The sequence below is a fragment of the Patagioenas fasciata genome, unplaced genomic scaffold, assembly GCF_037038585.1.
Source record: "Patagioenas fasciata isolate bPatFas1 unplaced genomic scaffold, bPatFas1.hap1 Unplaced_44, whole genome shotgun sequence".
In the NCBI taxonomy this organism is placed as follows: Eukaryota; Metazoa; Chordata; class Aves; order Columbiformes; family Columbidae; genus Patagioenas; species Patagioenas fasciata.
In genome coordinates, this window is record NW_027288761.1 from 60,802 (window position 1) to 84,583 (window position 23,782).

Sequence of the window (23,782 nt, forward strand, 5' to 3'; positions counted from 1 at the left end):
TGGGAGAGAGCACCTCCTTTTCCAGAGCTCCAGTGTTCTGTGCCTGGCTGGATTCACAGACCCCCTGTCCTGGGGTACCTTTTGGGACCCCTTGTCCCCAGCGCTCTGCCTCTGGACCAGCGGTGCCTCACTGGTGATGACAACACCCAGAGATCCCCAGGGCACTGCCAACCTCTGGGGTGCCCCAGAGGCTTGGTGCACTGCTCACTGCCCCTTGTTCCAGGGGAGCCCTGACCCCACGAGGGCAGTTTGTGCCCCCCAGAGAGAGAGAGGACAGGGACATCTGCAGTAGAGACATGGCCTTCCTGGGTGGCTGGCCCAGGGCTGATGCCAGGGGAGAGGAGGGAATGTGGGATCCTCTGGATCATCTCAGTGGGAACAGGGAAAGCCCTGGGGATGGGCTGGGTTTGGATGGTGCTGGGGCAGGTGGTTTACATGGGAAGCTGCAGCCCTAGGTACACGGGGCTGTTCAGGGAGTGCTGGGCTGGGGGCAGTGGGTGCCCAGTGCAGGGCAGGGCGGTGTGTGGGTGGGCATGGGTGGGGGGCAGGTGGCCGTTGAGGTAGGAAGAGGTGCCTTGTGTGGTGGGATGGAGAATGACCCAGCAGGTCTGGACATGGGCACCCCCAGCCTTGTGCAGTTGTGGGGACAGAAGGGACCCTCACACTGCTCTGGGGACCTGCAGGGGAGGGGGCTCCCACCCTGGTACCCCTGACTCTGCCCAGGCAGGAGGTTCCCCCAGAGCTGCAGTGCTGGGGCTTGGTGCTCTCCTGACTCATCCTGTGTTGGTGTTTGAAGGTGCTGCAGAGGTGAGGCTGGTGGATGGCGGCAGGCGCTGTGCTGGGAGAGTGGAGGTGAAACACCAGGGACAGTGGGGGACCATGTGTGATGACTACTGGGGCATGAATGATGCAGCAGTGGTTTGTAAGCAGCTGGACTGTGGATTTGCTGTTGGAGCTCCTCAGTACAGACACTTTGGGCCAGGATCTGGCCCAATTTGGATGGATGATGTCAGCTGTAACGGCACGGAATCTGCCCTGTCTGACTGCGAACACAGCGAATGGGGTGATCATGACTGTGATCATGCTGAGGATGCTGGAGTGATGTGTTCAGGTAAGGGGTCAACCTGATCCCACCTTTAGGGTGGGATGAGGGAAGGCACTGGCCCTCTCAGGAAGCAACAAACATGATCTGAAGGAGTTCCCAATGTGGCCAACCAGTCTGCTGAGCTGGGACTGTCATTGCTGGTGTGACCAGTCCTTGGGAAAGCTGTGACAGCCTTGCGGGCACAGGAACGCATGCAAGCAGCACTGAGCAGCTGCCCAACCCCTCCTGCCTCACCACAGGTTTGTATGATTTGGTTTTTGGTGTTTTTTTCCAGGATTTGTCCGTCTGGTGGACGGGAAGAGCCGCTGCTCAGGACGTGTGCAGATCCGTGATGGGGACCAGTAGAAAAGCGTTTGTGATTCCCACTTTGGCCCCAAGGCTGCTGAGGTGGTCTGCAGGGAGCTACAGTGCGGCGTGGCCCTGCCTGAGTCTGCAGGAGGTCACTTTGGAGAAGGGGCTGGTCCCGTGTGGGATGGAGAGCTTCAGTGTGTGGGGAATGAGTCCCTCCTGTCCTCCTGCCCCACGGGGTCCTCCAGGGACCAGGCCTGCACCCAGATGAACAGCGCTGCTGTCAGCTGCACACGTGAGGACGCAGGGTGGGGTGTTGAACACTGGGGTGAAACCCAGTCTGAGGAGGGGACAGTTGGTGCAGTGGAAACAAGGGAACTGGGACATCTGTTCTCATGGACTGGCAGAGTCTTGACCTTCCTGGGGATCACAGACAAGGGCAGGGCTGGGCTAATGCCCCAGGACAAAGTGAACACTGGGCTGGTAGGACTCCCTGGGATCAACATCTTGCTCCACAGGGGGTGCACAAAGGCCTGAGATGATGAGCTGGGAAGTACTCAGGGCAGACTATGGTCCAGGAGAGCTGAGGGTCCTGGGAGAAGCAGCAGCGTCTGCGTGGGGATCCCTGGGGACAGGTCTCTTCCCAGGGTGCTGGCTGGAGAGAAGTGGGTGCTCTAGGTGAGTCTGGTCCAGGGTCAGGTTGAAGGGTCTGTTAGGGTAGAAGGAAAAGCTGAAAGCTCTGAGGTCACAAATGACCCAGCAGAGCTGGAGCTGGTCGCCCCAGCCTTACACAGCCCGTAGGGAAACAAGGGACCTCTGCACCACCCTGGGGACAGCGTGCAGGGGAGGGGTCTCCCACTCTGACACCCACAGTGCTGGGGCTTGACGCTGATCTGACTGGTCCTGTGTCAGTGTTTGAAGGTGCTGCGGAGGTGAGGCTGGCAGATGGCGGCAGTCGCTGTGCTGGAAGAGTGGAGGTGAAACACCAGGGACAGTGGGGAACCGTGTGTGGTCACTACTGGAGCATGAACGATGCAGCAGTGGTTTGTAAGCAGCTGGGCTGTGGATCTGCTGTTGGAGCTCCTCTGTACGGACACTTTGGGCCAGGATCTGGCCCCATTTGGATGGATGATGTCAGCTGTAATGGCACCGAATCTGCCCTGTCTGACTGCAAACATGCAGGATGGGGTGAACATAACTGCGGTCACAGTCTTGATGCTGGAGTGACATGTTCAGGTAACGGGTCAGTTTTTTCTCACCTTTAGGGGATGGGACTGGGGAAGGGACCTGGCTGTGCCATAAGGAGCAACACACATGCTGGATCTGGCCAAATTAATCAATCATGCTGCTGAGCTGGAACTGTCATTGCTGGTGTAACTGGTCCCTGGGGAGAGCTGTGACATCCCTGTGGGGACAGCACCCCATGCAGGCAGCAATGACCAGCTGCCCAACCCCTCCTCCCTGCCCACAGCTCCCCACAATGACCCATGAAACGGGGTCTATACCAGCACTGACTGACTCATCTGTGCTGCTGTCACCCTCTGAGGCAGCGAGAGGCCAGGGGGACATACAACTCTCCTGTTCCCTGCCTGGCCATTGGCCTGGGACCTGTGCACCCCTGGGCAGAGCACCGTGTCCCTGGATGAGAACATCCCCCTCAAGCAGGCCTTGGAGGGCTCTGGAAAGCACCAGCCATGGTAACAGCTCCTGCATTTCTGTGCTCTGGGACATCTCCCACCTAAAAGGAACCTCCCAACACTGCAGGAACAGCCTGGGATCAGAGTGAGCCTCTGGTTGCACACAGGTGATGATGGTCCTGCCTGGTTCAAGCTCTGCAGGGGCTGAGCAGCTGCAGCTTTGTCACCATCTGGGCCAGTTCTCCTGGACCCCAACTGCTCACACGGCTGCAGTGCTGGGGGAGCATGCTGGGCAGCACAGAGGACCTTGTGTGGGAGCCCTTTGTCTGAGCAGCACCTGTGGCTGTGAGTGTGTGGCAGACACACACCTCAAGTGCTCTGGTGCTGTAGAGAAGGGGAGGAGGAGCCTTGGATGTATTTGTGGCACGAAGACTCACCCAATAGCTTCCCCTGGGATTTACAATGTGCAGTTTGTCCAGGGAGTCCTTGGAGCTGATGTGGGACATGGACAAGTAACTGCCAGAGGGCTCTGGGAAAGCCCAAGTTGTTTTTATTGTTTTGTTTTGTTTTGGTTTTTTGTTTTTTGTTTGTTTGTTTGTTTTCCAGGATTTGTCCGTCTGGTGGACGGGAAGAGCCACTGCTCAGGACGTGTGCAGATCCATGATGGGGACCAGTGGAAAAGTGTTTGTGATTCCCACTTTGGCCCCAAGGCTGCTGAGGTGGTCTGCAGGGAGCTACAGTGCGGCGTGGCCCTGCCTGTGTCTGCAGGAGGTCACTTTGGAGAAGGGGCTGGTCCCGTGTGGGATGAAGAGCTGCAGTGTGTGGGGAATGAGTCCCTCCTGTCCTCCTGCCCCACGGGGTCCTCCAGGGACCAGGCCTGCACCCAGATGAACAGCGCTGCTGTCAGCTGCACACGTGAGGACTCGGGGTGGGGTGTTGAACACTGGGGTGGCCCCAGCCTGAGGAGGGGACAGTTTGGGATTGTGGAGACAAAGGAACTGGGGCATCTGTTCCCACAGCTGAAAGAGATGTGACCCTCCTGGGGATCACAGACAAGGGCAGGGCTGGGCTGATGCCCCAGGACAAAGGGAACAATGGGCTGGTAGGCCTCTCTGGGATCAACCTGTTGCTTCACAGGGCATACACAAAGGCCTGAGATGATGAGGTGGCAAGTACTCAGGGCAGACTGTGGTCCAGGGGAGCTGGGGGTCCTGGGAGAAACAGCAGCCTGTGCTTGGGGATCCCTGGGGACAGGTCTCTTCCCAGGGTGCTGGCTGGGGAGGAGTTGGTGCTCTAGGTGGGTCTGGGCCAGGGGCAGGTTGAAAGGGGGTCTGCAAGAGTAGAAGGAAGTGCTGAAATCTCTGGGGTTACAAATGACCCAGCAGGGCTGGAGCTGCTCGTCCCAGGCTTGCACGGTCCTTGGGGATAGAAGGGACCTCTGCACCATACTGGGGACAGCCTGGAAGGGAGGAGGATCCCACCCTGACACCCACAGTGCTGGGGCTTGATGCTGATCTGACTGGTCCTGTGTCAGTGTTTGAAGGTGCTGCGGAGGTGAGGCTGGCAGATGGCGGCAGGCACTGTGCTGGGAGAGTGGAGGTGAAACACCAGGGACAGTGGGGGACAGTGTGTGGTGACTACTGGGACATGAACGATGCTGCAGTGGTTTGTAAGCAGCTGGACTGTGGGTCTGCTGTTGGAGCTCCACAGTACGGACACTTTGGGCCAGGATCTGGCCCCATTTGGATGGATGATGTTGGCTGTGATGGCACCGAATCTGCCCTGTCTGACTGCAAACATGCAGGATGGGGTGAACATGACTGTGATCACAGTCTTGACACTGGAGTGACGTGTTCAGGTAAGGGATCAGCCTGTTCCCACCTTTGGGGCTGGGATGGGGGAAGGCCCTGGCTGTGTTCTCGGGGAACAACAAACATGAGCTGGATCTGGGCCCAGTGATGCTGGTCGACCTGCCAATCTGGGACGGTCATTGCTGGCGTAACTGGTCCTTGGGGAAAGCCCAGAGGGAGCCGACCCCAGGGTGAACTGCCCCTGCCTCAGTGTGTCCTGACCCTGCCTCAGTGTCTCAGTCCCACCTCACCTGGTGCCTTGGGCTCCAGGAAAATCCTCCATCCTGCCGTAGGGTGTCCTCTGGTCTGTACTGGTCCCCACCCATTCTGCCAGTTCCCAGCAAACAAGGCTGAGGATCCCTGTGCTGGAAACACGACAGGGCAACTTGTTCGGCACCCACACCTTGGAGGAAGAGCATGAGATGGCTGGTCATGCTGGGTTGTTCCCCCTCAGAGACATGGGAGACGTATGGCAGCCACATACCTCGAGTGCTCTGATGGTGTAGAGAAGGGCCGGAGGGGTCCTGGATGTGTTTGTGTCATCATCACGACCCCAACAGCTTCCCCTAGGATGTGCAATGGCAGTTTGGCCATGGCTTGCTTGGGGGTGATGTGGGATGTGGACATGTAACTGCCAGAGAGTTCTGGGGAGCTCCCAGGTGTGGCGTTGGATTTGTATGTTTGGTTACTTTTTTGTTTCTTTGTTTGGTTAGGTTTTATTGTGGTTTTGTTTGTTTTCTTGTTTTCTTTTGCTTTGCTTTCCCCGCCTCCTCCAGGATTTGTCCGTCTGGTGGACGGGAAGAGCCACTGCTCAGGACGTGTGGAGATCCATGACGGGGACCAGTGGAAAAGTGTTTGTGATTCCCACTTTGGCCCCCAGGCTGCTGAGGTGGTCTGCAGGGAGCTGCAGTGCGGCGTGGCCCTGCCTGTGTCTGCAGGAGGTCACTTTGGAGAAGGGGCTGGTCCCGTGTGGGATGGAGAGCTGCAGTGTGTGGGGAATGAGTCCCTCCTGTCCTCCTGCCCCACGGGGTCCTCCAGGGACCAGGCCTGCACCCAGATGAACAGCGCTGCTGTCAGCTGCACACGTGAGGACTCGGGGTGGGGTGTTGAACACTGGGGCTCTGTGGGGGGTTGGGAACAGAGCAAGGACCAGGCTGGGTGAGTGTAGGACAGAAGGGGTAATGGGACTGTCTGCAGCATGAAAACCATGCAGAAGAAGAAAGGCCTTTGTCCCTCTGGCCTTTCCACCAGCTACGGAGGGTACAAAAGCACCAACCCACCCTTTCTGAACGCCTTCTTTGTCTCTGCCTACTCTGCCGGGGGCTGTCCTGAGGAGCCCCGTACTACTGAGGCCCCAGAGGAAGGCAGCACAATGGAGGAGTTTGCCTGGGTTGATGAGGACTGGGTTAGGGAGCAGTTAGGCCATCTGGACATCCATAATCCATGGGTCCGGATGGGATGCACCCGTGGGTGCTGAGGGAGCTGGCTGAGGTCATTGCTGGGCTGCTCTCCATCATCTTTGCCAAGTCTTGGGAAACGGGAGAGTTGCCTGAGGACTGGAGGAAAGCAAATGTCACTCCAGTCTTCAAAAAGGGCAAGAAGGAGGATCCACGTAACTATAGACCGGTCAGCCTCACCTCCATCCCTGGGAAACTGATGGAACAACTTCTCCTTGGTGCCATCTCAAGGCATATCAGGGATAAGAGGGTCATTAGGGACAGTCAACACGGCTTCACCAAAGGGAAGTTGTGCTTGACCAACCTCATCGACTTTTATGAGGACATAATGAGGTGGATGGGTGATGGCAGAGCAGTGGACGTGATCTATCTTGACTTCAGTAAAGCATTTGACACCATCTCCCACAGCATCCTCACAGCTGAACTGAGTGAGTGCAGTCTGCAGTAAGGGTTCCAGAGCCTGGCCCAGGCTGCTCAGGGAGGTTGTGGAGTCTCCTTCTCTGCAGACATTCAAACTCACCTGGACACCTTCCTGTGTAACCTCATCTGGGTGTTCCTGTTCCATGGGGGGACTGCACTGGATGAGCTTTGAGGTCCCTTCCAATCCCTAACGTGTGATTCTGTGATTCTCTCCTCCTCTGTCCCCAGAGTACACAGGGTTCAGGCTGGTGAATGGCAGCACAGCGTGTGCGGGGGGGGTGGAGGTCCAGATGCTGGGGAGCTGGGGAACTCTCTGTGCCTCCCACTGGGATCTCTTGGATGCCCATGTTCTGTGTCATCAACTCAACTGTGGGTTTGCTGAGTCCATTCCTGGAGGAGAGCATTTTGGGAGAGAGACTGGCCCTGTCTGGAGAGACTCATTCCACTGTGACGGGACTGAAGCCCACCTGGGACAGTGCCCAGTGGTCACCCTGGGGGCCCCCCCGTGCTCCCACGGGAACAACGCTGCTGTCATTTGCTCAGGTGAGTGCTGGGAAAATAGTGCATTAGCTCCGTTTCCCTTTGTGTGAGACATGGCCACCCAAAGCAGGGGTCCCATGGCAGCACCAGGCTAAATTTCTCCCTGGAGGATCCCTGGGGGGCTTTCCTTGCTCAGACTGATCGCTCTGCTCTGGGAGAGCTGAGGTCTGAACAGAGACAGACACCTGTCCCCAGGGCAGCGCCTTAGACCCTGGTACCACTGCCCGGCCCGGGTTCCATATGATGAGCCCAGAACAGGCTGGTGGGGCTCTGCTCCATCCTGCAGCTGCAGACAAACACATCCCATCCCCACAGAGAGCCCTGCAGAGCCTCATCCCATCACCCAGCAGAAGCAGACCCGGGTGTGAGCTGCAGACAGGGCCTGGGCTTTGCCCTCGCTTCTTGTCAGCACAGGGCTCACTCTCGCCCTGTTTGGTCAGACAACCCCCCCTTGCCCTCTTCCCTGGAGGCTGCCGTGCTGCCCGGTGCCGCTGATGGCTGTGGCTCCTCTACTGTCCCCAGGCCCAGCCGACCCTACGTCCCTGCGACTGGTCGGCGGCGGGAGCCGGTGCGACGGGCGAGTGGAGATCTTTCAGCACAGGATGTGGGGCAGAGTCCTGGACGACCAGTGGGACGTGCGGGAGGCCAGCGTGGTGTGCCGGCAGCTGCGGTGTGGAGAGGCAGAAAAAGCCTACAACCCCCCGAAGCCTGAGCGAGGGACGGGCCCCATGGGGCTGCGAGGGGTCCGGTGCGCAGGGCACGAGGCCAGCCTGACCCGCTGCAACAGCTCCCTGCCCAGGAGTGCCCTGTTGGGAGGGGTTGTGGAGGACATGGGAGTCATTTGCTGGGGTGAGCGGCGCTGAACGGGTCCCCAGATGATGGGGTGGGGGGGCGGCCACCCCCTGACAACACCTGGGGTTCCTCCCCACTGCGGGTCCGGCTGGTGAACGGACCCGGGCGCTGCGCAGGGAGAGTGGAGATCTACTACCAGGGCAGCTGGGGGACCGTCTGTGACGATGGCTGGGACCTGTCTGATGCCGCCGTCGTTTGCCACCAGCTGGGCTGTGGAGGGGCGGTGGAGGCGGCTGGCTCCGCTCGCTTCGGGGAAGGCTCCGGGCAGATCTGGCTGGACGGTGTGAACTGCTCTGGGGCCGAAGCTGCTCTCTGGGACTGCGCTGCCGGGCCCTGGGGGCAGCACGACTGTGGGCACAAAGAGGATGCGGGTGTTATCTGCTCAGGTGTGTGCCGGGAGCTGTGCCGGGATGCTTCCCCGGAGGCCGGGATGCAGGGCTGTCCCTGGCTGAGCCCCTGCCTGAGCCTGGCCTAGGGACACCCATGCACGGGTGCCCTCAGTTCGCCGGGGTCCCTGGGGAGCTCAGCTGTCCCCCAGGGTGAGCGGGGAGAGCAGGGGCTGTGTCCATCAGGGACTTCTCTCTGCCTTGGGTGCAAGGGGGACTTGCTGGCCCTGCCCTACCTGGCTGGGGGCCTGGGGAGCGCAGGGGTGTCCTGGCTCCCACAGCCCCACACCAGCCTGTTCTCTTGCTGCCTTTCCTCCCAGACTTCATGGACCTGAGGCTGGGGAACAGTGATGGCTGCTCTGGGCACCTCCAGGTTTTCTACAACGGGACGTGGGGGAGCGTTTGCTCCAGCTCGATGACTCCTGACACGGTGTCACTGGTGTGCAAGGAGCTGGGCTGTGGGGACGGAGGATCCCTGGAAACAGGCCTGCCCTATGGCAGGGTGTCTGGCCCTGCCTGGCTGGATTACATGCAATGTGAGAAGGGAACCAGCTCCTTCTGGCAGTGTCCATCCGCCCCCTGGGACCCACAGTCTTGCGATGACCTGCGAGATGAGACCCACATCACCTGCAATGGTAACTCTGAGCCACTCGGGCACTGGTGTCACCCCAGCTTCTGCTCCCCTCTGGGCACGGCCAAATGCAGAGAAAGAGCTTGGAGGGGTTTTCATTGCCATGTCAGACTCTTCTGCTGCTGGTGGTACAGATGTGACCACAGTTCTCAGTGTCCCACATGTCTGGGAGCCGTTGCCACCCGGCAGTGCCTCGGGGAGGCAGCGACATCTGCAAGTGGGGTCTCAGCAGAGACCAGAGAGGATTCAGAGGAGCCTCCCCTCCATGGCCACCCTCCTGCTGCTCTGCAACCAAGATGGCACACAAGGGCACAAGCAGAGCTCAGCCCCGCTCTCTTCTGCACAATCCCCCGAGCAAGTCCCTTCACCACAGTGTTTCCTTCTTCAGGGGACGCCCAGAAATGCCCCCAGAGCCTTTGGCCCTGTGCCCCAACTCCAGCAGCTGCACAGGTAGGGAGCTGCTCCTCCGCGTGCTCCTCTTGCCTGGCTCCTCTGCTGTCTGAGTGCCGTGGGAGCTCTTTGCCTTCTCCAGACAGGGAGAAGATCCGTGCCGTGGGAGGTGAGGACGGGTGCTCAGGCAGAGTGGAGCTCTGGCATCGCGGCTCCTGGGGGACAGTGTGCGATGACTCCTGGGACATGCAGGACGCCCAGGTGGCGTGCAGGCAGCTGGGCTGTGGCCCCGCGGTGTCTGCCCTGCATGAGGCTGCTTTTGGGGTGGGCCAAGGCCCCATCTGGCTGGAGCGGGTGGAGTGCCGGGGAACGGAGTTGTCTCTGCAGGACTGCTGGGCCCAGCCTAGGGACGGACGTGCTTGCCGGCATAAGGAAGACGCTGCCGTGCGCTGCTTGGGTGAGCGGGGGGCTGGGACCCCTTGCTCAGGTATCAGCAGGGAGCTGGGGAAGGCCTTTCACCCGCTTGGTCCTGGCATGGCCCCTGAACTCCCGAGAGCAGGAACGTTCCTGTGGGATGCAGCAGCCTGGTGCCAAGCAGGGAGCAGCCTCAGTGGAACTGTGTCCTTGGGTCAATGCCCATGGAGCCCTGCAGCTCCAGGACCATCCATCCCCTGGGCTACCTGTGCCACCCTGCCCGCCGCCCAGGGCAGAGGCCCCCAGCCCTGTCCTGGGTTCCTTTCTAGCACTACGGGAGGGGCAATTGGGGTGGGATGTGTCAGGGACCCTACAGACACACGCTGTGTGTTACAGGGGAGGCTCCCTGGTACATGCACTCCCACCCTCTCAGCCCAGCTCTCCTTTTCCTCCCCTGCAGCTGCACCCAGGACAGCAGCATCCCCACCCCGAGCAGGTAACTCATCCTCCCCAGGGCTGGGTATCCCAGGGCCAGGCTCTGACCCACAGTTGGGTGGAAGGGGCTTCTTGCTGGAGCGTGAAACTCCCAGGAGGTGGCACTGGGGTGATTATGTGGGGGTTGAGGAGGGGGTGAAATTCAGTCAGCAGGGTGGAAGCTTCTCCATCATTCCCCCTGGGGTCCTCCCCTCTCTGCTGCCTTGTGTGATGGGGGTCAGGGCTGGTGCTGCCTCCATCTCTCCCAGGGCTGGTGCTGTTCTTCCATGTTCTTGCCCGTGTAGATCCCACCCGGGGCCGTCCGACTGTCAGCGGGAGAACCTCAGTGCCCGTCATCATCTGCATCATCCTGGGGGCCCTTCTCTGCCTGCTCCTGGCCCTGCTGGCCTGGCAAGCGTTCAGTGCCAGGGCTGGGTGCAGAGGTGGGTCCTTCCACAGAGCTCCCAGTGATGCCTCCTGGAAGGGCTGGGGGTGCTGTGGGGGGTCAGTAAGGGGTACAATCAGAGCTGAGGGGAGGAGACTGTGTGCTGCCACCTGTCCCACACACCCCTTTGACTGTCTGGCCATAGGGCACCAGCAGGAAGGGGTGGAGAGAGCCCAGAGATGATTGGAGCAAGAGATGGAGCAAGGGGAGACAGGGCAGAGCAGGACCAGGGGAGATGTTATCCTGTAGGAGACGTTATCCTGGGGGAGATGTTATCCCGTAGATGTTATCCTGGGGGAAATGTTATCCTGGAGGAGATGGTCAAGGCTGGCAGTGCTCTGGGTAGTGCTGGAGGGCACTCTGGGGCAAGGAGAAGACGAGAGGAACATAGGGCAGCAGGGCCCATCTCCATGGATTCATGCCCCAGGCTGACCCTCTGCCCAGCCCTGCGTGCCCTTGGTAGGGCAGGGGCCCTGCTATGGACTTGTGGGGCAGACAGGGGTTGGCTCCAGGTGGAGGGGAAGCACGGGAGCTGCTCTGGGGTCAGACAAGGGGGATGACCCAGGGGCCAGAGGGGCTTGAGCGCTGTCTCCAAGTGGCTGATGTGAGGGTGATGCTGCCCTAGATCATCTCCACAGTGATGTGGCCCTCGCTGGGAATGTGGCAGCTGTTCCTGGACAGCACAGTGGGGCTGTGCTGTTGGAGCAGTCCTGGGCTGGGCCAAGGAACAGGTTTGGGGAGGAGAGTGGGGTCCCATTGCCCCTCTGCCTGTCCCCATGCCAGCTCTGCCTCTGTTCCCAGGCTCCAGGACAGCCCAGGAGCTCTTCCCCGAGGCCGTGTACGAGGAGATCGGTCACAGCCCAGCGTGGGAGAAGCAGGCGAGGTTTGGTCACTTAGGTGGGTGTGGGCACATCTGCAGGACCCTTTCTCCCCACCCCACCCCAGGGCTGATGCCCTGAAGCCCCCAGCTCGTGGTCCCTGCAGTGCTGGGGCTGTGTGGTCTGTGGGGAGAGCACCCCAGCCCTGGACCCGGGAGAGGAGCTGCCTCCCAACCAGCTTTGCCCGTCGCAGCTGGACAGCCCCTCTCTTCCTGCCCTTACAGCCACTTGACGAGTGAGGGAAGAGCTGTCCTGGGGCAGCTCTGGGAGCACCTTTGAGACAGGGCTTGTCCCAGGGGAGCAGGGTGAATTCCCAGCCCTCCTCCCCATGAAGCCCCAGCTCTGTGGGTCCCCCTTCCTCAGCAGCACTGGCCACAAACCAGGTCAGTGGTCTCATCCCATAACACCCACTGCGCATCTCTCCAGGCTCCTCTTCGGAGCAGTCCCTGACCCAGCTGCAGCCCTACCCTGGGCACCGAGAGGAGGAGGATGGTCTGGGATCAGCACCAGGTAATGAAGCAGGAAGGGGCTGATCTGCCTGCAGACAAGTGAAGGACAGAGGTGTCACTGGGTGTCACCGTCAGAGATGAGGAGGACCTGAGGGTCTCCTGTGCTGCTGCCAACACCAGTGCCTCCCATCCTCTGCTCTGCACGATGGATCTTCTCGTTGTCACCAGCTCCCCTCTCTTTTCAGATGTTTCTGTTCTGCCTGAGGGTGACCCAGTGGATGGCTATGATGATGCCAGGGAGGTTTCTCTCCCTGGGGAGGGCGATGCCCCTGGACAGGGAGCTTGGGAAATGCCCAGGGTGCCAGAGGAGGAAGCAGAACCCAGCGATGCACCCAGAGGTGAGAGGGAAACTCAGCGCTGCTGGTTCCTGGGGTGCCACCCCCACTGCCACCCCCACTGCCACCCTGGTTGCTGCTGCACTGAGACCTAAACCTCCTGGGAAGGGGGCACCTGCCCCAGGAGTTTCCCATGGAGGGACTGAAGGGTGGGAGAAGCAGCTGAGTGTGGTGAGGAGCAGGGGGGAACGTGATGCACAGGCCCCATGGGGTGAGCTGCAATGTCCCGCATTGCTCCTTGCAGGGGGCAGCCTGTGCTCCCAGAGAAGTGCTGGGGTCCCTGGAGCTGAAGGAGGCACCACGTCCCTGTCCCCGGGGAGCATGGGCTACGATGACGCTGAAGAGATGTCTCTGGCACATCTGTGACACACAAAGGCTGTGACAGAGCTGGGTGCACAGCAACCCCTGAGCCCCCAGCCAGGAGAGCCCATCCCTGCTGTCATTGAAGCTGGGAGAGCTGTGAGCATCAGGAACCGCCTCCCTTTGCCCATGGGCAGCACCAACAGTCCAGAGTTTCCTCCAGTTGTTTTCCATTTTTACATTGTACATCATATTTGTGCTTATTAAAAGTCTCAGGGGGTTTGGCCCGGAGCTGGTTTGTGTCTGCCCAGGTGCCAGGAAATCTTCCCGAGTGTTAACAGGGGCAGCAGAGAACAAAGACATGGCGGTGCGGAAGGGGTTTGTCTCAGGGACAACAGGCTTGGGGTCAGGTTGTGGTGCTGCCAGCGCCCGTGGTCCCTGTGGAATAATCCTGCTGACAGAGACGCTTCCCTCCTGCTTTGCCACAGGCAGTTTCTAGTCAAAATGACTCTCTAACAGATCCCATGATGCTCCCCAGTGCCCATTTCTTCATCCCGAGATCTCCCAACTGCCTGGGTCACGCTGGTCCCACAGTGCAGAGCCCATGACAGAGCTGCCAATCAGGGTCAGCCCTGGGCTGTGACCCCGCAGAAGTGAACCCCAAGGTGGTTTCAGCATTGTTTCCCAGGGTATGCTCTGAACTAGACTTCAGAATAGGCAAAAATCCGCCCTTCGGAAGTCCAGTGTAGAGGTTTTATTAACGGCTCTCCTTGCATCTCTGAGTATTGAAAATTCTATTATTTCATGGTCGCTATGCCCAGGTGGCCTCCAACCACTACATCACCCACCAACCCTTCTCTGATTGTGAACAGTAGGTCTAGCGGGTCCTTACTCCTGGTCGGCTCATTTACCAGCTAATGAGGGAAATTGTCCTCTATACACTCTAGGAAATTCCTAGGTTGCCTCTTCTGTGCCATATTGAGCTCCCAGCAGATATCCAGCAGGTTAAAGTCACCCATAAGAACAAGGACTGTTGATTTTTAGACAGCTGCTTGTAGAATAATTCACCTCCTCCATCATCCTGGTTGGGCAGTCTAGAACAGACACTCACAAGGATGTCGGCCTTGTTGGACTTCCCCCTCATTCTGGTCCACAGACACTCAACCTTGTCACTGCTGACCTCAAGTTTAACAGAGTCAAGAGACTCTCTAACATATAAAGCCACCCCTCCACCTCTCCTACCCTGCCTGTGTCTTCTGAAGAGCTTGGTGGCCACACATAGCAGCCCTGCAGTCGTATGAGTCATCCCACCATGTTTCTGTGATGGAACTATGTCACAGCTTTCCTGCTGCACGATGGCTTCCAGCTCCTCTTGCTTGTTGCCCATACTGCGTGCATTAGTGTACATGCACTTCAAGTAGGCTGCTGATTTCACTCTTAATTCAGGCTTTCCATCCTTAGGCTGATCTTTGGAGAGCCCAGTTTCAATCCCTTCCCCCTTCAAACCCAGTTTAAAGCCCTCCTGATCAGCCCCGACAACTTCTGGGCTATAGTCCTCTTGTTCTTCCTAGAAGGATGAAGCCCATCTCATATGAGGAGACCAAATACCATGGAGTTTGCCCCATGGTCAAAAAACCCAAAATGTTGATGGTGACACCAATCCTTTGGCCACCTGTTAATGAGATGGGCTTTTCTACTCCTCTCATTATTTATCTCCTCATCTATCCCAGACAGCACAGGAACTGAGGCAAATATCGCCTGTGCTCCTGTTCCATGAACTGACCGACCCAGTGCTTTAAAGTCTTTTTTAATTATCTTGGCACTTCTTCTATTAATGTCCTCGCTGCCAGCTTGGACTGCTAACAGGGTATAATAGTCTGAGGGCTGAATTAGTTCCGCAAGTCTTCTATTAATGTCCCTCAGCCCGACCCCAGGAAGGCAGCAGACATCCCTGTGGGATGGGTCTGGGCGACATACAGGGCCCTCTGTTCCCCTCAGGAGGAGTCGCCGACTACAACCACCCTTGTTTGTTTTTTTCTTACAGCTGCAGTTGTAATCCGTTTTGTAGATGAGGTCCATCCAGGAGGATGGTCCATCCAGGCACATCTTCTTGGCTGTTCCCTGCCTGATTTTCTGGGTCCAGGGCCTCATATCTATTTGTTAAGGGCACCAGGGGTGGTGATGGGGTTCAAGAGAGGGTTCTTTTACCTCTCCGATCAGGGACCTATTCCCATTCCTCCCCATCAATTAGGTCTGCTCTATCTGCCTTATGGCAGGAGGGACAAGGCTTCGTCATCTCCTGTTGCCCACCCAAACCCTTTTGACTCCACCAGTCAATTTCCTCTTCACTCTCCCTAATGCACCTTAGTCTCTCCACCTCTTCCTTAAGCTCTGCCACTAGGCACAGTAAGTCATTGACCTGGTCACATCGTACACAGGTGCCTCCCTTACCATCCTCTGGTACCAATGCCAGGCACAGACACTGCACAGCCAGAAACCTGGGTGGCTGCATCCTCCTTGGAGGGCAGTGTCTGTGTAGACACACTCTTTGTGTTAACAGCAGCAACAGCTTTCCTTTTCTAGAAACCACTGCTGCCTTTAGTTAAACCGGGGAAAAAAACCACAGCCGGACGAAACCCCTGATAATCTGACCTACAAGAGCTGGTTGTGTCCTGTCTGCTGGCCCTGCCACTCCCCAGTGTGTGTCACCAGCAACAGGTGAGAGGTCTAACAGCAAGGAGGGACAGAACCTCTGCGCCCTACTGCACGAGCTACCACGGTCACTGCTGCAGCACAGCGTGGGTCGTGCTCACCTGCTGCACAACCTGGTTCACCTCCCAGTGCCTGGTGCGTCTCTGCCCTCCTAGAAGCTTTTTCAAGGCAAAGGGGAGGGGATGTGATCACCATCGCCGTGGTAACGTCAGCTGCCTCCACAAGGGCTGCCGGGGACTTCCGAGCAGCGAAATCGAAAATGCAACCAGAAGCCCCTCTCTTTACCCTCTTCGACCTCTGTAACTTTGACATTTCACTCCCAGCTCCAGCTGAGCTGGCTTCAGTCTGCTGATCCCAGGAACTGAGCAGTGCTGTATCAGGGTGGGACAATAACCCCATCCATCACGACAGAGCAAGACCCAACACGCTGAGCAGTGACCCTGAGGAGAAGGGCCTGGGCACTTCAAAGTCCCCACACCAGCCCATGGTGCACGCTCACCATGAACAAGGCAGCTGCACACGGGGCTGCATGAGGAGGAGCGTGGGGACCCAGACACCTGGAGTTCTCATCCCATTCGGTTCAGCACTGGTGTGACCCCACACACACGGGGGTGTGCCAGTGTGCGGCTTCCCAGTTTGGAGAAGCAGGGAGGAACTGGAGAGTGCAGGGCTCAGCCAAGGCAGGTTCAGCACCTTGTGCACATGGTGTGGGATGCTGAGGGACCTGGGCTGCTTTGGCCCAGCAGCGCTGGGGAGGCTGCAGCAGTGCAGGAGTAGCCTGAGAGTGCTTGAAGGGTGGTTTCAGAGGTGGTGGAGGTTTTCTGCATAGTGGGAAAGAGTTTGAGAAAGAAATAATGGCCCAAAGTGCAGCTGGGGAGGTCCAGGCTGGACATGAGCAGCAAGGAATGTGACTGGAAGGGCAGTGCTGTGGTGGAGCAGGTCAGCAGAGGGAGTCAGCATCAGCCCAAGGCTTTGTGCTTCAAGGAACAGCTGGGGAGGATGGAGAGATCTCAGCAAAGGAAGGAAGATGCTCAGACAAGAGCAAGGTGGGGCAGCAGGGGGGATGTCTGCAGCCTGCAGGGAAAGAGGTGCAGGGGATGCCACAGCACAGGACAGGCTGTGGTGGAGATGATCAAGGGACGTAAAGAGGCTGAAAGCCCCACCAGACATGAGCTCCTTCTCCCCTTAGCTATGGCTGTTGTCTGCACCTCTGATGCCTGTGAGGAGACACCTTGTCCTTCCAGCACAGGGGCCTCATGGCCTCCTTGTCCCCAGCCAGGAACCTGGGAGTTGTGGGACCATAGTCCTGCCCTTGGCCTTGCACAGCCCCACATCACACTGTCCAGGAAGGGCCCTCGGCAATGTGGGAGGGACAGGATCTGCCTTCCCAGGGCTGGGGGTCAGGGCTTGGCCCTTTGGTTAATGAAAGACAACCAGGTTTACTCAGCATCAGAGCCACCTTTACTTTGCTTTTCCTGACTAGTCATCACTACCTCCATTTTTCTGCTCTAACCAACCCTGGGGACATTTCCTCAGTAGTGTTCCCCAATGGGATCCATTGACTTAACAAGAAACTTTGGAGTTTGAATCTGACTTTGACTTCTTGAGAGGTTTCTTCAGCTTCCTCCAGGGCTTGAGGTCCATGGACTCAGCACCAAAGCCACCAGAGGGGTCATTAAAGCGCCTTGGGCTGCTCCTGTGCTGCTGAGCTGGGCTGGGCTCCTGGGACAGAGGGAGCTCCTGGCAAGCGGCAGCGCTGCAGAGAGACAGCTCTGCCCAGGAGCAGCTCCTCTGCACAGCGCAGCAGGGCTGAGGGCTCTGCCTGGGGATCTCAGGGAGACGAGCAAGGCAGAGAGAGATTAAAGGTGGTCAGGACTGGGAGGATGACTGAGAGCTCACTGGAGGAGAAACCTTTGCAGCCCTTGCCGTGGTAAGTCTCTGGGTGCAGGGCAATGCAGCTGTAGCTCCTGGAGCCATCTCCTAAAACTGGTACAGGCACAGCTGGTGGGATCTGTAAGGAGGGGGCTCTCTCAGGCAATGTTGAACAGCTGTGAAGCCGGGTGAGCACCCAGGGGTGCCCAGGGCTGTCCTGCAGAGCAGGGTCCCTGCACCCCAGGGCTGTGCCAGGGCAGGGACTCTGCCGCCTGCCAGGGTCAGCGCTCAGCCTGCCCGGGGAGATCCCAACAACACCGAGGGGAGAAGATGTAGGTAGAAGGAGCAAACCCTATTAGGGCAGTAAAGGTGCTTCTGCTGTGGAGAGGGTGCTGTATGAGTCAGTGCTGCTCACAGCTCCAGATCACCCCCAGGACTTTTCCAGGGGGATGCCTCAAGGAGAAGATCCTTGCAAGGATTACCAGACAGATAAGGAACTTTCCTGAGCCTGTCTTTTCAGTTTCCTCTCCCAAGGGGTGAGGGGTGCAGGAAAGGATAAAATGAAAATGAGCTCTCATGCTTAAACAAGTCACTGAGACTCCTGAGCCGCAACTCTGAGTGATCAGTACATCTGCCAGAAGGCTCATAACATCCCTTCACCACCCCTCTGCCTGTGCACAGCACCTGCATCACCTTTGCTGGACCCCTCAGCCTAGTCTGACCTGTCCTGTTTTCCAGCCTGCAAACAGGAAGATGCCCCCAGGCAGTGCCCTGTGAACAGGCAGGATCTGTAGGGCCCGGGGGAGGGCACAGAGGGTGGGAAGGGGTCTGTGAGCACTGACAGGGAAGAGACATGGACAGGGAAACACCTCCCAGGGGGAGAATCTCCAGGCAGCAGGGAAATGATCAGAAATGAGAGGAAACTAAACCCGGAATTGTTATGAAAGGGAGCACAGAGAAAAGTCCCCGTGATCCCCTGCAGTGCAGATCCCTCCTGTGAGCAGCCCCCTGGCCTCCTCTCCCACCCAGCAAAGCCTCTGCCCTCAGGGCCGGGGGCTCCAAGGCATGAAGCAGCTCCTGTGCAGCCAGAGCTCCAGTTCCTCTGCAGAGCACAGGGGCTGAGAGCAGCTGCCCGGCAATGTTGGTGTCTGGGAGGTGGCTGCACAGCTGGGGAAGGGTGACGCTCTCTGAGTGCCCGGCTGCCTCTGCCCTGGCCTCTCTCACACCCACCCTCACCGCATTGTCCTTCTTGCTCCCCTGCTCTGGGTCACTGCTGTTGGGATCTTGTTCTTGCTTTCAGGCTCTCAGGGGATGGGAGTTTTAGCTGCAGATTCACAGCCTGATCTTGCGGGTCCTTTCCTGCAGGTGTGTCCATGGGAACACGTGTCCCAGCTTTGCTCTGACCTGTGGGGTGTGGGCAATGCAGTCTGTGGGGCTGGGGAATGAGCGTTGTGTTTCTTGGGTTAAACGTGGGGTGCTGAGACCTTGGGAAAGGCTGAGACAAGTCATGGTGTGAGGTGGATCCCTCTGCTCTCAGCAGTGCCTGGTGGCTTTTCAGGGTAACATGGGAGTGTGATCAGGCTCCATCTCAGAAAGGTGCCAACCCAGGGCAGTTGGAGCAAGACAGAGGGACAGAGCAGCTGCCCTCACTCTGCACTGACCCACAGGCATCCTCTGGTCTCACAGGTCTCGCTCTGTTCACGGTGAATGAGTCAGAAATGCTGAGGGTTTCTGGGATATAAGAACACTCTCCTGGGAATATGCAGAAAGCTGTAAAAGACCCAAATGTCTCAAGCTTCATTCTGCCATCCTTTGTCATTCTTTCTGAGAGTGCAGATGCTGACAGGCCCTTCTGCACCAGCAGCAGTTTCAGATGACAACTTCGAGCCCCAGGTCTGTCTCCTGCGCCCCGTTCCCATGACCCCTGCTGCAGAGCAGGGCTGGCTTCCCAACAGCCAGTGGACACAGGCCCTTCTGCTCACGGCACCTCCAGCCAGCACCAGCCAGGGCTCAGACACGGAGCTGGAAGAAGGTCTGGAAAAGGACAAGAGGGTCTGGAGCAGGGGAGGGTGTGTGAGAAATGGCTTTGATTTTCCCCAGAGAAGTCTCCCCTAACTTGTCACTGTCTTTACTTCTTGAGTCAGTGCCCCATGTCCAGAAACAGCAGATGTCCAACAGCAGCTCCATCACCCAGTTCCTCCTCCTGCCTTTCACAGACACACGGGAACTGCAGCTCTTGCACTTCTGGCTCTTCCTGGGCACCTACCTGGCTGCCCTCCTGGGCAACGGCCTCATCATCACCACCATAGCCTGGGACCAGCACCTCCACACCCCCATGTACTTCTTCCTGCTCAACCTCTCTCTCCTGGACCTGGGCTGCATTTCCACCATTGTCCCCAAGTCCATGGCAAACTCCCTCTGGAACACCACAGCCATTTCTTATATGGGATGTGCTGCCCAGCTCTTTCTCTTTGTCTTTTTCCTTTCAGCAGAGTATTCTCTTCTCACCATCATGTCCTACGACCGCTACGTTGCCATCTGCAAACCCCTGCACTACGGGACCCTCCTGGGCAGCAGAGCTTGTGTCCACATGGCAGCAGCTGCCTGGGTCACTGGGTTTCTCTATGCTCTGCTGCACACGGCCAATACATTTTCACTGCCCCTGTGCAAGGGCAATGCCCTGGACCAGTTCTTCTGTGAAATCCCCCAGATCCTCAAGCTCTCCTGCTCACACTCCTACCTCAGGGAAATTTGGCTTCTCGCTTTCAGTGTTTTTCTGGTTTTGGGATGTTTTGTGTTCATTGTGGTGTCCTATGTGCAGATCTTCAGGGCCGTGCTGAGGATCCCCTCTGAGCAGGGACGGCACAAAGCCTTTTCCACCTGCCTCCCTCACCTGGCCGTGGTCTCCTTGTTTATCAGCATTGGTGCATTTGCCTACCTGAAGCCCCACTCTGTCTCCTCTCCATTCCTGGACCTACTGATGTCTGTTCTGTACTCGCTGGTACCTCCGACATTGAACCCCCTCGTTTACAGCATGAGGAACCAGGAGCTCAAGAATGCTCTGAGGAAGCTGATTACTGGATGTTTTCAGCAGCCATAGACGGCCTACTTTCTCTGCAGTGGGCTCCAGTGTACATCATGACAGGCTAAGTTTGTTTTTCTTTCTCTACTTCCCTTTTCTACACATGATGTTATCTTCAAAGTTATGTCACTATTCATCCCATTAAGTATCCTCACATTTTGTGTGACTGAGGCACTTTGTGTAAATGGGGAGTTTCTCATTGTATTTAAGTGAAATAAATGAACCTACAACAGCTTTTTTTGTTTGTTTTCAGTCCGAGATCCATCCTCAGCATAGTTAGAACAAATGTGAAATGAAAACACCTTCCTGACTGTACCAGCTTTGGGAAGGCTGCTCTGTGCCTGGAGCAGTAAGAGCTCTTGAGGTCCTCAAGGGCCAGGGCTTTTCTGCTGGCCTGGGGAGAGGGGATGGCATGGAGGGGCTGCAGACCTCTCAGGATGTGCTGGAGAGGAGAGCAAATGACACAGGTGCCTCCTTTTCCTTTTGCCATGTGTGTTCGCCCACCTCTGGGGTGACTCCTCTCTGAGCTGCAGGAGCTGCTTTGCCCTTCAGAGTGGCAGAGGCTGTGGGGTGACTGCCCAGAGCACCTGCAATGGGCACTGCTGTGGGACCAGCCCTGACTGGGCTTCGCTGGGGAGAGGGTGCTGGTGGTGGAGAGAGGGCAGGGGAGGTGGCAGAACCTTGAGAGAACTGGACTGGGCTGGAAAGTACCTGGGAGTGAAAAATATCAGCGTGTATCTCGTGGTGCATGACCATGCAGGGTGAAGACTCACACCAGGGGTTGTGGTGGAGAGCCAGGGCTTCTGGAAGGGATCAAAGACATGCAGGTGCAGGAGAGAGGAGACTGCTCTATGCCCTTGGTGACATGGACAGACCAGGAAGGTGGCCCAGGGCCTTCATCACCCCCCAGTCACTGGCCATCTCTCATGGGCCATTTCTAGCACTGGCCGCGCACCCCAGGTTTACGGGTAAGGTTCCCTGTGAGGCCATGTCCATCCTCCTGCTGGGCTCAGGGCCTGTCTCAGGGAATGGACAGCCCTGCCCAGACTCTCTCCTGGCCCAGACCCTGGCAGACCCTGGAGCAGGGCTGCCTGTGACCCCACAGGTGACACGGCCTCTCCAGGAGCTTGGAGAGGCTGCCCAACAGGAAGGCCATGGGGTGACAAAGCACCAAGGACTGCTCTGGCTATCAAGTCAGGAGACCGTTCCCCACCCCGAATGCACCCTGTCCTGTGCTGAACCTGCACCATGGGGCTGTGGGACCACGTGTGGGGCAGCAGGGCTGGGCTGTCACAGCACAAGGTGCAGACAGGGGCCACAAAGCAGCTGCCAGGGGTGACAGCAAGGACAGTAAAGACAAGAGTACATGTACATTGGCTTTACTGTGCAGGGATGGCTTCGGGAAAGGCAAAGCTCACCTGGAGTTGGCGACTGCAAGAAAAGTCAAGAGCAAACTAAGAGCTTCAACAGCTGTGTTAGAGACCACGGCTGAAGAAAGGGAAAACAGAGCTGCTGCTGAGTGAAGAGGGAAATTTAGTAACAGCAGACAGTGACACTGAGGGACTCAATGCCTTCTGTACCTGGGTCTTTACTGAAACCATCTCCCAGGCCTCTATGCTCAATGAAGGGCTTCAAGGAGGAGAGCAAGTCTTTGGAGGACCCTCAGGAAACCCCAGCAGGACAAACACCAGTGTCTGCCCCTGCAGGGGACTCACCTGGCAATGGCACAGGCTGGGGATGTCTGGTTGGGAGCAGCTCTGTGGGAAAGGTCTGCATGGGTAGGGAGCTGGACAGGAGGCAGCGTGTGCCCTGGTGCAAGGGAGGCCAGGAGCACCCTGGGCTGTGCCACCAGGAGCACGGCCAGGAGGTGGAGGGAAGGGATTCTCTGGAATAGTCCATCCAGATCTCAGATCCCAATTCAGGAAAGATATTGGCAAGCTGGAGTGGGTTGAGCAGAGGGCCTCAGGACAGCCAGAAACTGGAGCACTTGGCCTGTGGGGAGAGGCTGAGGGAGCCGGGCTTGTCCAGCCCAGAGAAGGGAAGGCTGACAAGGACCTCATCAGAGCCTGTCAGTACCAACAAGGAGATCATGGAGAACACACAGCCAAGCTCTTCACCATGGTGTGTGGCAGAAGAACAAAAGAGAATGGGTGGCAGGTGAAAGAGGAGAGGTTCAGCCAAGACATAAGGAAAAGCTTTTTCCCTAGGAGGTGAGTGTCAAATTCATTTTCATTCGGGGTCACATCAGCCTCACGGTTGCCTTCAAATGGCCGAATGTGATTTTAGGACTGTATAAATTTAACTACGCCTACATTTATACATTTGGCCCTTTGAAGGCAACCGTGAGGCTGATGTGACCCCCGGTGAAAATGAATTTGACACCCCTGCCCTGGGAGCTCAGCCAAGTGCTGTCGCAGGTCACCCAGAGAGGCTGAGCAGCCTCTGTCCTTGTGAGTTTTCAATCTTTGATTGAATGAAGGCTTGAACACCTTGTTCTGACCCAGTTTCTGACAGGTTGGACTGCAGACTCCTGAGGTCCCTTCAACCTCAGTTCTCTTATGATCCCATTGTGATGCTGGGCTCTGTTTCTAATGGGAGCAGAGGAGATGATTAAGGGGCATGAACGCACCTGTGCTGTAGGTAACCATCTAAACCAACATCTAAACCCAGCCAACACCTCAGTGTGACTCGCTCTAAGCCAAGTGTGAGGAGTCCTGGGCAGGGAAGGTTTAGAGGGCATGAGGCGCTATGCAAGACACAAAATGATCTTGGTGTAATGCCTGCAGGCCCATCCGATGTCAGTTAATGTCAATGAAAGTTAAAATATGAACTGAAGACAAAGTTTCAAAGCCAAGGAAGGTTTCAACGTACTTTTCCTTTTTTTTTAGGTCTTTGGGGGGTTATTTTCTTCAAAAAGGAAAGTGTTTTCCACAACTAGAAATGGATATAAGACACACATGTCCTCAGCTACATGGATAGCTTTTTACATATTGATTTTTCATATGGCACATATTACATTCTTACATATTAAACATTTATTTATTTTCTTTTTAAGTATTTTGGGGTATTTATTTCTTTGAAAAACTAAGAGTTTTGCAGAACTGGGCATGGATTTAGGACACAAATGTCTTCAGCTCCAGGGACACAAACACCTGGTGCCAGTGTAGATGCCCTGGGAACCCTTGCCTAACTTCCACCTGCATTG

The 23,782-nt window shown here is 57.2% G+C and overlaps 1 pseudogene; it reads left to right on the plus strand.

Annotated features, from left to right (window-relative positions):
- Positions 1-296: 296 nt before the first annotated feature.
- Positions 297-14,490, plus strand: LOC139826861 (scavenger receptor cysteine-rich type 1 protein M130-like; annotated as a pseudogene).
- The last annotated feature ends 9,292 nt before the right edge of the window (positions 14,491-23,782 follow it).